Source organism: Cupressus sempervirens, chromosome 2 (assembly GCF_028749045.1).
Source record: "Cupressus sempervirens isolate cs-2001-9-10 chromosome 2, ASM2874904v1, whole genome shotgun sequence".
Lineage (NCBI taxonomy): Eukaryota > Viridiplantae > Streptophyta > Pinopsida > Cupressales > Cupressaceae > Cupressus > Cupressus sempervirens.
This window is the reverse complement of record NC_143119.1, coordinates 134,316,686-134,331,961: the sequence shown is the minus strand read 5'-3', so window position 1 is coordinate 134,331,961 and position 15,276 is coordinate 134,316,686.

Here is a 15,276-nt window from a genome sequence, read left to right as displayed (position 1 = left end):
TAAAATAATAAAACTCACTCAACCTACGCTAAGTGACTTACCTCAAGATCTTGGACAAAAATAGTGCAGACTAGGAAAAATGGGCATAATTCGTAAGAAATTTAACAAAAACATATCATACAATATGTTTTTAGAAAGAAACAAGCCATTACCCAATTATATTGGTTTAGTTACTAATTAGCTGGGTTGATTACAAATTCTTGTAGAACTATCATCAAATTAAGTACCATAAAATGAAAATTTAGTTGTTCCCAGTAAAAGGATCAAATACAATTTTCCAAGGTGATAAAATTGCATATGTAGATGCATCACTTGCATGGCATGCATGAAGCACATCTCAAAACTTATAACAAATGGTTGGATATAAAGGCTCCATAGGCTGGTCCAACAATGGAAGCCAAGAATGTAACTATGCATGTATTGGTACAATCTCCCTATGAGGATCCGAAGTATCCACTAGTGCTGACAATTTGGGCATCACTATATGATCCACAATTTTATGAAGTACTGAAGCCAGTAGGAACTTCTCCCATGTCTCTAGAAAATGTAGCATAGGTTCAACATCCCTTGGCTCCAAGGAATTTGTAGCATCTATTCTCACTACTAGAAGAATAACTTCAGTGAAGAGTTGAGTGTAAGGAGTTGAAGATGCAAGTTCTACTTCTGTGTAAATGCCATAATCATGAGGTACATTCCCTTAAAGAAGCCTCTTCCACAATGAAGTATCCTCTAAATAATGCAAAGGATGTTGAAGTGGTTCCTAACCTTGAAACACTCTTATAAGAAATGACAAAGCAGATGCAAATGCAATACATGCCAAATTGCACAACTTGAACTCCTCCTAGTATTTGGACTATAAATTATCAAAGATTCTTCCAAGCGATTCCAATGTCATAGTACCTACCACAACACTTTCTTGGATTCTATTCAGTGCTCCCATAATATCCTCTATGTTGTCTAGTTTTTGTTTTTACCATGCAATCTCTTTCTAAAGTTGTTCATCCTCGTTCTGGTATATTGCCATAGACTCTCTCTAGTGCCTTAAATTTTGATCAAACTTTTTAATATCCACCTCTATCATATGTAAAATCAACTTCACATTGTGTTGTAAGTTTGGCATATGTGTTTGATCCTTGATAGATTTCATTTCAGCATTTAATTTTTCAAGATTGGTCAACACCCTCACTTGTAGACCTCTCATGTCAAGCACTTTTTGTACTATTTCAACACCATGCTCTTGCTTTTGAGCTAATAGTTCTTTAGATATATTTTCTTGTAAAAAATTATTTTTGTTGAACAATTGTAAACTCTTAGAAAGTGCATTTTTTTTTCTATCAGCATTGACATGCTTCCCTTGAACAAAATCAAAATGGAGAAGCATAAATGAAACACAAATTATGACATTTCCTTCATTGCACCCATATCTTCTCTTTATGTCCCTAAGCTAGACAATAATGTCTATTGGTTCTCATCAAAAACTAAAATAATTAGTTCTCTGCCACTATCAAAACTTATCAATGGTAGAAAGATAGTCCAAGTAAGTAATCAATATGAAATGGGAGCTGCACATTGATGCAATAGATGAAGATATAAATGTATGTACGCATATATTTATGTATATATGTATGTGTATAAGTATGTATGCATGCATGTATGTATGTATGTATGTATGTATGTATGTATGTATATAAATATATATATATATACTTATGTAAATGTATATATGTGTATAAATGTGTATATATACATACATACACACACATATGTGTGTGTCTATGTATATATGTGTGTATAGATATAGAGAGATCATTTTTAAGGTTCTTATTACATCTTGGCACAATAGAAAAATTTATCTAGTTGCATACATATTCTAGAATCCAAATAATAAAACAATAAAACTCACTCAACCCATGCTAAGTTACTTACCTCAAGATATTGCACAAAAATAATGCAGACTAGGAAAAATGGGTAGAGTTTGTAGAGAAATTTTACAAAAACATATCAGAGTAGATATATTTAGAAAAAAACAAGTCCTAACCTAGTTAATTTGGTCTAGTTTCTCATTAGTTGGGTTGATTACTAATTCTTGTAGAAATTTCATCAAATTGGGTACAATAAAACGAGCAATCAGTTGTTCTCAGCTAGCAAGACCAAATACATTTTTTGGTGATAAAATTTCATATTCAGATGCTTCACTTGCATGTCACACATGAACTGCATTCCCCAACTTATAACAAATGCTTGGATATAAAGGCTCCATATGCTGGCCCAACAATGGAAGCCATGGATGTAACCATGCATATATTGGCACAGTCTCCCTATAAGGATCCCAAGTATCTACTCTTGTTGTTAATTTGAGCATCACTATATGATCCAAAATGTTATGAAGTACTGAAGCTAGTAGTAACTTCTCCTATGTCTCCAAAAATATGTAGCATTAGTCCAGGGTCCCTTCGCTCTCAGGAATTTGTAGCATCTATTCTCACTGCTCGAAGAATAAACTTAGTGAAGAGTTGTGTGGAAGGAGTTGAAGAAACAAGTTTAGGTTCTCTGTAAATGCAATAATCACAAGCTCATTCCCTTGTAGAAGCCTCTGCCACACTAACATTACCTCTTTAACCATGCAAAGGATGTTGAAATGGTTCCCAACCTTGGAACACTCTTATAAGAATTAGAAAAGAAAATGCAAATATAATACATGACGAATTGTACAACTTGCAGTCCTCCCAATATCTGGACTATAAATTTTTAAAGAAACTTACAAGTGATTCCAATATCATAGTACCTACCACAACACTTTCTTAGGTTTTATCTAGTTCTTGCATAATATCCTCTATGTTGTCTAGTTTTTGTTTATGTCATGCCATATCTTTCTAAGGCCCCTCGTTCTCCTTCTAGTATATTGCCATAGACTCTCTCTAGTGCCTTAAATTTTTTATCAAGCATCTAAATATCTTCCTTTACCATATCTAAAATCAACTTCGCATTGTGTTGTAACTTTGGCATAGGTGTTTGATCCTTGATAGCTTTGATTTCAGCATTCAAGTTTTCAAGATTGGTGGTGCAGGAGCACCCACATAAAGAATTTTGGACATAATTTATGCACGGGCCGACTTGACAAAATTATCTCAATTTTTTTGTTACGATAAGATATTTTCTTGGGATTTTTTCAGACCATTGTGGGGTCATTCTTCCCTATTCTATATTGATCTAGAGTATTCTATAAGTTGTTTTTCCTATTTTTTAATAATCTATATTGATCTAGAATTTTTTGTATTGCAATAATCTAGAAGGTTTTGTAGATTATCTTAGCAAGTATAAATAAAGTTTTAGGTTTAGGTTTAGGTCATGTTGAAGAGAAAATTTTCTGGATACAAAGTTACGAAGAGAAGAAAACTGCAGGAAGAGCTAATGTATGTACTGTTCATTTGATAAATTAAATAGAAGAATTTTATTGCCTATCTCTTTCTGGTGCTGGTTCCTATTTCTATTGTGTTTTCTTCTGTTGTGTTTTACCTTTGCATCATTTTTGGTATCAGAGCTCAGCAAAAGGTCTAGGCAAAGGTGAATTGTGAGTTTGTGTTTGTTGTGACAAGTGTTCGAAAGAGAACCTGTAGAGTGGCCACAATACTATGTTGAGTGGAGAGAACCTAGATGGGAGACAATGGTCAGAAGAGAATATTTATCTCATGATCAAAAGATAATTTTAGATGCATGGGTTTCATATTGTAATTTTCAAAAAAAGAAAAGAGAGGAAGAGAGAAAAAAGAAAAGAGAAGAGGAAGCTAGAATGAATCAAGAGATAGAAGAGAAAATGAGATTCCTAATGAGGGAACTTAAAAAAGGGGAAGAACATTTAGCAAGACTAAAAGTCAAGTTGAAGAAAAATATGGAAAAATAAAATAGTGATCTAGAGAAACAATCCTTTGAGATTACAAAAGTTTGTGAAGATGGAATAGAGAACTCGGTTGCCATTGAAAAGAAGATTTGTCCATTGGAAGGACAAAATGAACAAATAGATGCTGATATGAAAAGTTTGCAACAAATAGTTGTTGCCAAACCTAATGATAAAAAGGTTCTTGAAGATAGGAAAGAGGTTGAACTGGTAATTTTTGATGAGCCTTGTGATGAAAAGGTTCATAAAGATGAAAAAGAGGTGGATGTGCTGGTTCTTGATGGAACCAAGAGATGGCATTTGAGGTTAAGAAAGAAAGTGGTATGGCCTATCAAAAGGATAATAGTAGCAAGGAAGAAGACTTGTGATGAAGCTAAGAGGATAGAGGAGGCTCCAATAGTGATGAATTTGTCTCCAAGCATGGAGATATTGCAGCATAAGGACATTGATAAAAAGGATGCAAAGGTTCCTAAAGTGAATCAAATTGATGAATTCATATATGATGAGGTCCGATTTTCTTTTTCTAATCCATTTATCAAAAGTAAAAACAACAAATATCATGGAATTGGAAGACAAGAAAGAGGAAGGAAAATCCAAGGGACTTGGATTCTATTGTCCCAAGGAGTATGGTGCAGGAGCACCCACATAAAGAATTTTGGACATAATTTATGCACAAGCCGACTTGAGGAAATTATCTCAATTTTTTCATTACGATAAGATATTTTCTTGGGATTTGTTCAGACCATTGTGTGGTCATTCTTCCCTATTCTATATTGATCTAGAGTATTTTATAAGTTGTTTTTCCTATTTTGCAATAATCTATATTGATCTAGAATTTTCTATATTGTAATAATCTAGAAGGTTTCGTAGATTATCTTAGCAAGTATAAATAGAGTTTTAGGTTTAGATTTAGGTCAAGTTGAAGAGAAAAGTTTTTGAATACAAATTTATGAAGAGAAGAAAACTGCAGGAAGAGCTAATGTATGTACTGTTCAATTGATAAATTAAATAGAAGAATTTTATTGTCTATCTCTTGCTGGTACTGGTTCCTATTTCTATTGTGTTTGCTTCTGTTGTGTTTTACCTCTGCATCAATTGGTCAACACCCTCATTTAAACTCATTTTAAATAAACTCTCCTCCTCTAGGTAAATGCAAGAATATGAGTACCAAAACCACATAAGTCCTTGAGGAAATTTTTTTTCTGTAGAAATAGGTATCTTTTTATTAAAAAAGGTGTACCCTCTTTAAGTTTAGGCATTCGATCCTAAATTAAAAAAATTGGTACCCATTTTTAAATGGGTATCTGTTATTTTCAAGTGACTACCCATTTATAAACGAGTATCCATTTCTTAAAAAAATAATAACAATTTGGCACTTGAAAGACGATTTTTACCCACTTTTGAAAATGACTACCCATTTTAAAACATGTACCCATTTGTTAAAATTTGAATTTCACATGCCATAGGTTGCAATGTGTTTTGGCTTGGGATAGGCTTAATATGAACAAGCCTATGCTTGTTCCAGCATAAATTTGGTGAAGGCACAAGAACATGAAATTTCAGCCTTGTTATAATTTTTTGGAGGACTTTCCAAATGATATTTTTGATGAAACAAAAACCCATTACAATACTCTTTTTATAGTTTCTAAAATTTAAATTTTATACTAATATGACTAATTTTAGTATATTTACAATATTTATTAAACCAAATTGGTACTTAAACATCAAATACTATGGTTAAATAAAATTTTAATAACTCTTTTTTTTTTTCACATTTTTTGAAAAATGAACTATATGGAATCAATCTACATAGAAAGTAATTCAATATAAAATAAAATAAAATAAAATAAAATAATGGTGATTTTGGTATGGTAGTCGTAGACTAGAGGTTTTCAAAATCCACTTTATGGTCGAATAAAAATTTATGAAAAAAATAAAGAAAAATATTCGACTCATCAATATTTGGTGTTTTAGGTACCTTCTCCCAAATGCAATCAAAAAAATTATTATTTTCCTCCAAAAAGGGGTGGTTGTACATGTGTGTGGTATGATCTTGAAACATACATTTTGAAAAAGTGGATTTTGAACATGCCTACCAAAATGTAATTTATACCATGTGGGTATTCCAACAAATTACATATTTGAAAACTAGACTTTGAGCACTAAATTTTTAATTCATGAAATTTTCTGAGATTCAACATTGATATGCCTCAAATTTGGACATTAACTAAATTTTTTTTGAAAAATGAGAAAATCACTTCTATTTTTTGCCCAAAAGTGGGACTTAACTTCTTGCACCCACCCCTCTATTAGATCTCAAAAATTTAATCTTTAAACTAGATTAATTTTTAACTCTATTCTTTAACAACTTAAACATATCAAATTCTTTTGACTTTTCTCTAAGAAATGCTACCCACATTATTCTAGCGAAATTGCCAACAATAATCATGAAATATCTTTCTCCATAGAAAGATATTTTCTTTGTAGGATCACTCAAATATGTGTGTACTATCTCCAACTTGGCATATGTAGTAAATTTATTGCTTGGAAATGAACTTTTCTTCTTCTTTTCCATAACATGTTCTTTACATACCATGTTAGTAAGCTTCAAAGTCTTAGGAAAAACTCTACTAGAAAATGTAGTACTGATCTTTACAATATTATCAAATTTTATACTACAAAAGATTTATGCCATGATGAACTATTATCCATCTTATCAACTAAGCATGTCATCTCAATAGGTTTCAACTGAAAAACATTACCACTTGTCCCTTTACTAGTGCCAATCAACTTACCATCTTTAAATCTTTGATAACACATGTCTACTTTATGAATTAGATCTGTCATTCCTTGTAAAGTAATTGTTCAACACTCACAAGATTATGTTTCAAACCATAAAAAAATTAAGCATCATCAGGTTAGCTTGTCCATCAAGCATAAGAGATCATTTTCCCTTAATGTGATAGGCTATATTGTTTGCAACTCTAACTATTCCACCATCATAGGTAACAAATTCAATGAATTTGTTCATATCTCTATACATATGATGAGAACAACCACTATCTATAATCCAATTAGATTTCTTATTTTCAACTTGTGATACTAATGCTCTTTCTACTCTAACTTCTTCATTTCCAAGACTTTCTCCCTTAATAGAAACAAATCCTATTTCATCCTTTTCATCATTACTTTCACTCAAAAAAACTTTCCACACAAGAATCTAATTCCTCATCATTAGAAAATAGACACTTCCTCACCTTATAAGGCTTCATCTTAAATGTTCTTACTCTTTTAAGGAACTTAGAAGAATAATGACCATATTTAGAACATGTCCAACATTTAAAGATTTTACACCCTATCTATGTCTGGTTGATTTACTCTTTCTGGTCATGTGGAACTACACTTGTCCCAAAGGATGCTTCATTTGGCAATCTGTAATTTGACTGCCTCAATTGAAAAATCTCCTACTTCATCCTATAAACTATTGAGGGTCTAAATGCTTGGGAAGACATCCCCATGATTGATGGCTTCTATGCCCACCGCATATAAACCCATAACCCATCCTATAATATCCTCTAACATGTTTCATTAATATTCTTTACTAATGAATCTTAGATAGTCTCGCCTTCATCTTCACCAATAGAAAAAAAAAACTTATTGCATAACAAAAAATATTTTTTTTTTTTCAGCAAATAGACTTGAGAAAATACAATTTACCTTATGACCCTCTTCTCCAAGCTCACTATTTATCTAACCATTTACAAATGCCACAATCACATCATGTGTTGAAAAAGTAACAAACCAAAATCCTTTATGGCTTGTGGCTTGCATGTTCTATCCTAGCTGAGTTTTCTCAGTTTCACCGTAGTTTAAAAATTTCTCTTCAATACAATCCTCGTCTCAAAAAACTTGACATGTCATGAGAAAATACAATTTTAGTTTGGACTACAGAACACGTTATAAATAGCCAAATAATAAATATTGTGAGATGGAAGTGCATAACATTATTGTACTTGCTTTAGGCAATGTACTATTGTATTCAGTTTGCTATTTCATTCAATTAATTTCTACCAATGAAAATCATTTATTTTTCGGGTTTTAAAAATAATTATAATTTTCCTTAAGTTTAAATTCATAATTATTAAATTTTCTACTACAAATAAATATTTATTTGTTCTATGATTGACTCCAATTGATTTGTGTTAAATAAGAACCTTTTTTTTCAGAAGCTACAATATTTTCATCATAATTATAATATATGATATAGTTTGAGGGAAAAAAACCTTAATAAAATAATCACACCAAAAAAATCTTAATAAAATAATTATAGAAGAATGAATTAAATGAATATTTTACTAAGAGAGTATTTTTTGAGAGTAATAATACAAAAAAATTTGTTGAATATTTATTTAACAAAAAAAAATTAAAAAATGATATATATAAAATTTGAAACAATAAAAAATATGTTACTAACATTCCTTTTATGAATTCTACTTTTGTAGGAAATTAAACATACATTTTATTTTTATAAATGCTTATTTTACTTTAATAACTATTTACTATGTTAAAAAATTTACATGCATCCTTCATAAAATTAGATATATTTTTAGTTACTATATAAAAGTATAGTATTATAAAAAAACTATAAAATATATTATCTAAATTATATTTTCTATTACTATTAAAATTATAAGGCAAGTACACGCCACTACGTGCACATGTTTATTTCTAAAAAAACGGCCTAGTAAAATCAATAAAATATAGATTCTATCCAACAATATTAGACTAAAAATTATTAAGTGAAAAGTTAGAAATACCTAAATTAAAAAAATATAGAATGATAGCTACACTTTAGAGAAAATACTTCAAGTATGACAGATGCATACCTATGCCATAAAATCCTATCTGGCTCAAGAAAGGTATAAAATCAACATCTGAAAATATGATGAATTCATAAGAAGAATATGAGAATAATACTCCAATTCCTAAAGACTATCTAATTGAAAGATTCTATATAATATTTGATCTGAAAATCACAATAAATGACACAAATAAATGTTTGTTTTATAATATTGTACAAATAATAGAAATGTATTCTCTACTTTAGAATTCGAAATCCACATTTATTTTAAGTTCCAAACATGAAACATAAGCCTTCACCTCTAATAGCATTCCCTTTCCATATTGTGAAGTCCAAGTTCTTTTGGCCGAATTGATTTATATTGATCTGGACAAAAGAAAGATTGTCTGGTATTCTTATATACACTTGCACTTTGATACAATGCCATTGATGGAACCCAGAAATTTTCTAAACCATATGAGGCATCCCAGTTACCATGTTTTTTTGAAAGAAAAGAATCTAAGTTTACATGATTTGCAAGGTTATTCAACTCAGAGAAACATCCTTGTAGGCTCTCTAGGTGATTCATGCGTGTCTAGTAAAAACTAATTAAAGATAGTATAACTCAACACTCCAATGTTCATGACTCCTTTCAAGTGAAAGATATTGTTATTATGCTAGATAGGGTTCTCAATAGCTTTATGCCTACTATTGATACAATCAATTTTCTCCAAGCCTTCAAAATCCTCATCTGATTTTCTCTGCAAGGTAATACATGTTAGAGTGTCATTAAGAATAAATTTGTTCTCTTAATTTAATCCACCAATTTTAGATCCTCCATAGTGTTTAAGAAACAGGCTCCTATGTTTCTACTAGAAGATAATTAAAGCTTTGAAATGTAATATCTTTGCATTACATTATTAGAACAACTAAGTCATTCAAAATGATGCTTATATCCATATAGCCAAAACAAGATGAATCAATTTTGGCTTTGAAAATGTATTGTATTAATCCGTGTATAACTATAAAACGTGTCCAACTTAATTTGCAACACTTCGTATTCAATGACAAGAATGGTGCTCCTTCAAACTTGATCTTTATTACTACACTGTTCTAGGTTTTAACCTCTATTGAGGTTCAACTTTAGATCACCTGGATAACTGAGATGTATTAAAAGGAAACTTTTCACCATTTCAATATAATCATCTATAGGTACATAGTTTTTGTTAGGATAAAAACTCCATTGTCAATTCTCATAACATTATTATTGGCATGGCTCAAAGTTGAATTATTTGGACCAAATTCAATGAAATCTCTTTTAAACAAACTGCTTCTCCAGCTTTAAAAGATATTTCCTCATTCCACTCCTATTATGAAAAGCAGGGCCATACACTTCTATATTTTCGGGTCCAACGACACTCTTTCCAAAGACTTAGAAATGTAAATAAGTCCTATTCTAAAATAAGGAATTAAGCAAGCATATTGGACAATTCTTTTATTGTAAATTATGAATAGACATGTCAGGAATGCCCAAAAGAAACATTAACATGTTTCCTAACTTAAAACATCATACTCTGCACTTGTGAGAAGACGATAGTAAGGAGTGTGGATGTCCGGCAGTATATGAATAAAAACTAAAAACCTTCAAAATGTCAAAAGCGTAATGGAATTTAACATACCTCAAAAAATTAATAAGTCTAAAACAAATTCAACACTCCATTTGCAAAACTAAAAACAGTAAATGCTAAAGTGTCTTGAAAAAACTGAAACTGAAACTGGTTACTAGAGTACTAATTGTGCTTTCATCATTGAACTTTAAAATTGTAAATATTGTCTTTATATTAATATTTCAAGAGATATTGGTTGAGTTTTTCTTTATTTAAAAATATGTCTTATCAAATTACACTGATATATTATGCAAAGAACAATTTTACATATTCTTTTCAAATCTTCTTCATTCAATGAACCATTTCATTAGAAGTTTTGGCCATAACATTCAGAAATTGGGAAAAATAATATATATATATATATATATATATATATACTTACATTGGAAAGAAGAGTTAAAAATAAAATGGTGTGATGACATGTATTAATAGAAAGTATTTCAAATAGATAACTTCTCATTGATTTTAATTTGTGTTCCTAGTCTTTCTTTCAATATACAAGTCCTATGGTTTAACAATTTGCAAGTTAAATACTACCATTATCTTTAAGCTAAGAAATCATCATGAGCATATAAATCTTCAAAACCCTAAACTATGTTACAATGTTATCTTATTTTTCTACTTTTCGAAGAAAGATTGATTATCTACTAGTTTTACTATTTCATATTTATACATTTGAACTTAATAAATAACTTGGTTGAGATGGCCACAAATTTTCATGAATATGCCAACTTAAGTATATAATGAATTAGTATTGTGGTCAATTACCTCCTAATTTTAAATTATTCAACTGAATTTGTCATTTGTTAGCTACTACACTATTGAAAATACATACAATCAATTATTACAAATCTTTTATTAATAGGGAATCATCCAAGTTATAGCTAATAGGTTATGTACCAAACAATAATATTCTTCCTAAGAAAATTATAATGGATCATACATAAGATCTATTGAAAAAAACCTTCAATTGAAACTATGATGCAACCTAGTAGAAGGTAGCAAGTGACATTAACAACTCAAAGAAGAAGAAGAATCTCAACTAGAGTCTAGTACTATTAAAAACTTATGAAAAAAATCATATGTTTATAAGTGAAAAATATTGTTGTTTTTATGCATGTAAAATATCCAATCACATAGAGTGAACTGATATTTTTTCTCTAAAAAACTTGATTATGTTATTATAACTAATTTCTTAAATACAATAATCATTATCTAATATATTAATTATTATATTTTTTGGTTGACATTTAAATCATAGTGGGTGCTATTATCTATCAATAAATTAAAAATAAGATCTCTTAATTTGAACATGTATGGATATGGAGGAGAATATATAAGTCAACTCAATGACCGAGTGAAAAAATATTTTCTTACAATAACATCAAAGGAATTAAGTTGGATTCAGTGGAAAACAATTTGAGTAGAGCTAATTTAGAAAAATAAAATATCATTTGAGCAAGATTTGTTGATCAATCAAGCTAGATACTCTAAATGCAATCTAATCATTTGAGTAGAAAATGATATTTACCTTATCATCATATTCTACCAAGAAACTTCAGGCAGGAAAACAATTTTCTTACCACTATTATGATATTTAAACTACACATGGAAATTAATAAATTATTCCAAAGCATTATATAATGTGACTATTTTACACAATAAAAAATATATACGCATTGTACATGTACATCAATACATAAAATAAGGTCTTCACCCAATGATAAAGGAGGATTCTATTTTCTATAGAAACAAGATTATCATTAAGTTTTATATTAAATTACTTTGCATATTGATTTTGACCATAATCATTACGTAAAAACTCTTTACACCTTACATATCTATTGAGTCTAAAGACTTTTTCTACACCACATCAATAAGATCTAGGTCTATTATACCTTGTTCAAAATGAATTATAAGTTAACATATGCCTTATAATATGTATATTTTAGTGGATAAGTCTTCATGCAAATAGACAAACACAAAGACTCCCCATATAACTAAGATCCACTCGAGTCATTTCTCCAACACACTTTGTAATAACAAATATCATTACATCAACAAACATAAAATGAAGTTAACAATTGACAAGAACCACATATATAAAATGTAAGAAGAGATTATCAACCGTTTTGATTCATAAAAGATGAAAACCTATAAAATGTCTATTTCAATTTGTTGGGTCCATTGACATATAATTTCACACGTATTAGTAATTTGTTTCTCATTCAACCACTTTGAATATCTATAGTCTTCAACAATTTTGTAAACCTGTATATGTCCATAAAAAGATGAAGTCAATACTTATTTCATAGGAAGAAAGTTATTGATTGTATGTTTATTGAAAGACTAGGTTTGTTTGATAATATGCAAAGATCTACCTCAATTACTAGATATTTTTATTTTTGTGTGTTTGCAACCTATAGACATGGAAGGTGGAAGGTGAGTATGCTGAATTTTAAAACCATAAATTTATTTGTAATAGTCCACTAATTTCATTGTTGATTTTTCATCTACATAGAAAATTTTCAAATAAAAATAACATGGAGTTCAGTTGAATGTGGTTTACAAAACATATCATTTTGAAACAACATAACATAATGATGTGAAATAATCAGTATAAAGACAAAAAAACATGGAACAAATAATAATAGTTCAATTAGCATAATTTGTATCTAAGGAAATTATATAATTGCAATGAAAGTTTCAAGTTTAAAAGATTATAAGAACCCCTTAGCTCCTAGGTTGGAGTTACCCCCAGAACAAGATTGTCAAGATTTACTAGTTAGCATACACACATATAGGTTACACTTCATAGAAACATGAAATTCTAGATTTTCTAAAATAAAATTTGAAAAATGATTGTAAAGGAAATTTGTACTTCTCTGCAAGGATAATTTTCTTGAACTATAATTGTAGGAATCTCAAGAAAATTACATATATGGGCTAGTTACAATATTTGTGAAATATCATAGTTTTTGAAAGAGTTTGTGATAATGAATGATATATATTATTCATTAAATAGAAGGAATTCTTGTAAGGATGATGAAATGTTAGCAAATAATGAAATGGGATAAAAGCCTTTATGAAAGATTATGTGTACAATATTTAGATCGATGATTGGATCACATTGTTTGATCTATAATTACTTTAAAAAGTAGAATCCTTTTTGATGTTATGATAACCCTTTATTATGTTATGTACTACTAAATCCCATGAACATTGATTAGATAACATGAAAGACAATAGTTGAACATGGAAGATATGACATTTAGTATTTTCTTAAAATTCCTTTAGCAAATGAAAGTGTAATTTTTGAAAAAATATCCTTCAACCATTAGTAGTTTGGCTAGAATGCTCAAAGACAAAAATAAAATGAGAAAAAATAAAATAAATTTTTTAAGCTTCCTTAAACAATTAGGCTTTTGAAGATTAAAAACTAGCCCCATTAAGCATAGAATAGAAAGTTTAGACTGTTTCAAGATTCTTTCTCTACTATACACTTATGGAAAGTGCACAATGACTATCTTTAGAATTGGAAAATGATAGATAATAATTTCAAAATTCAATGGAAGGTTACAAAATAATGTCAAATTTTAGGATTAAGACAAACTAAGAGTGCTTAAACTAGAAAAGAACTAACTGACTCTAAAAATGACTCTTATTCATCCATGAAGACTCAATAGACCCCATACGAATCTTCTTAATTTTTCAATTCCCTTTTTCTGTGCTCCAGCTCCACAATGTACCTTCCTTCTCTAGTCATTGATTTACGTTATCCAAGTGACCCATAGGTGTCCCAAGAAAACTCTCTAGTATAGTTCCTAAAAAGGATGACAACTCTATGGATTTGGAAATCACCACCTTACATTCAATAAATATGGGTTTATGTTACAATAGGTTGAAAGAATTGGTGAGATGGATTCTATTCCAAATGCATATTGCCCATAGGAAAATTAATAGTCTCGAAGCCATTGCTGAGGCAGAGCAAAAATCTATTAATTGGGCTTTAGATTTTAGGCTCAACACCATCTCATCATAATGTTAGCATCTGAACTTTGTTTACTGTGATGTTTCTTGCTGATATTTACCTCTATACATTAAAGAATGGAAAATATGTCTAGATCTTGAGTGTGTATGCTAATAGGGATACCTTCTACAATCATTGGTATATTCCCCAAGGCCTTCATTTTCAGTAGTTTGCAAGAGTTGAAGAACTGTTCTCCTTCATCCAATTGTTGATTAATGCTATCATTCTTCCTTCTGATGTTTTCCATCCATATGTCAATTTTCTCTTCTTCTCCATTGGTGACTAACTTCAATGATTTGACTATATCATTGTCCATCTCTTTAATCTCTACTAAATTAGCATCAATTTCTCTCTAGAATGTTTGTTGTTCCTTCAGAGTTGTTACCTCTTTCTGAATGTTTTGTTGTATGTGATTTTCCTTAGACTATGTAACCTTCACTTCCTAAATAGGCTTGATGCTCATTCCTCCATGCATTTTATCCATGCTTTCACCATCTTACCATAATTTTGGCCTTCTCTTATGTCTTGAATATTTTCATGATCAAACATCTTCTTAGGATCTCCTATTATCTCTATAGATTAACTAGGGTCCAAAAAGGGATCAGTGACCATCAATATGAAGCATGAAGAAAGGGCTCGAATTTCATACTTGAGTTGATTCTTAGCTTGTTTATCTCTACTTAATTGTTCCATCAAGACAACATCTGACACTTGGAAATTATGCTCTCTTCCTTCGTGAGTGGTCCAGCCTAGATCCACTTTAGTTATTCTAAAATCAACTTTGTCCACCATGTTTATCTTCTTCTCTATGACTAGTTGTGTAATTTCAAAAAATAAGTTTCCT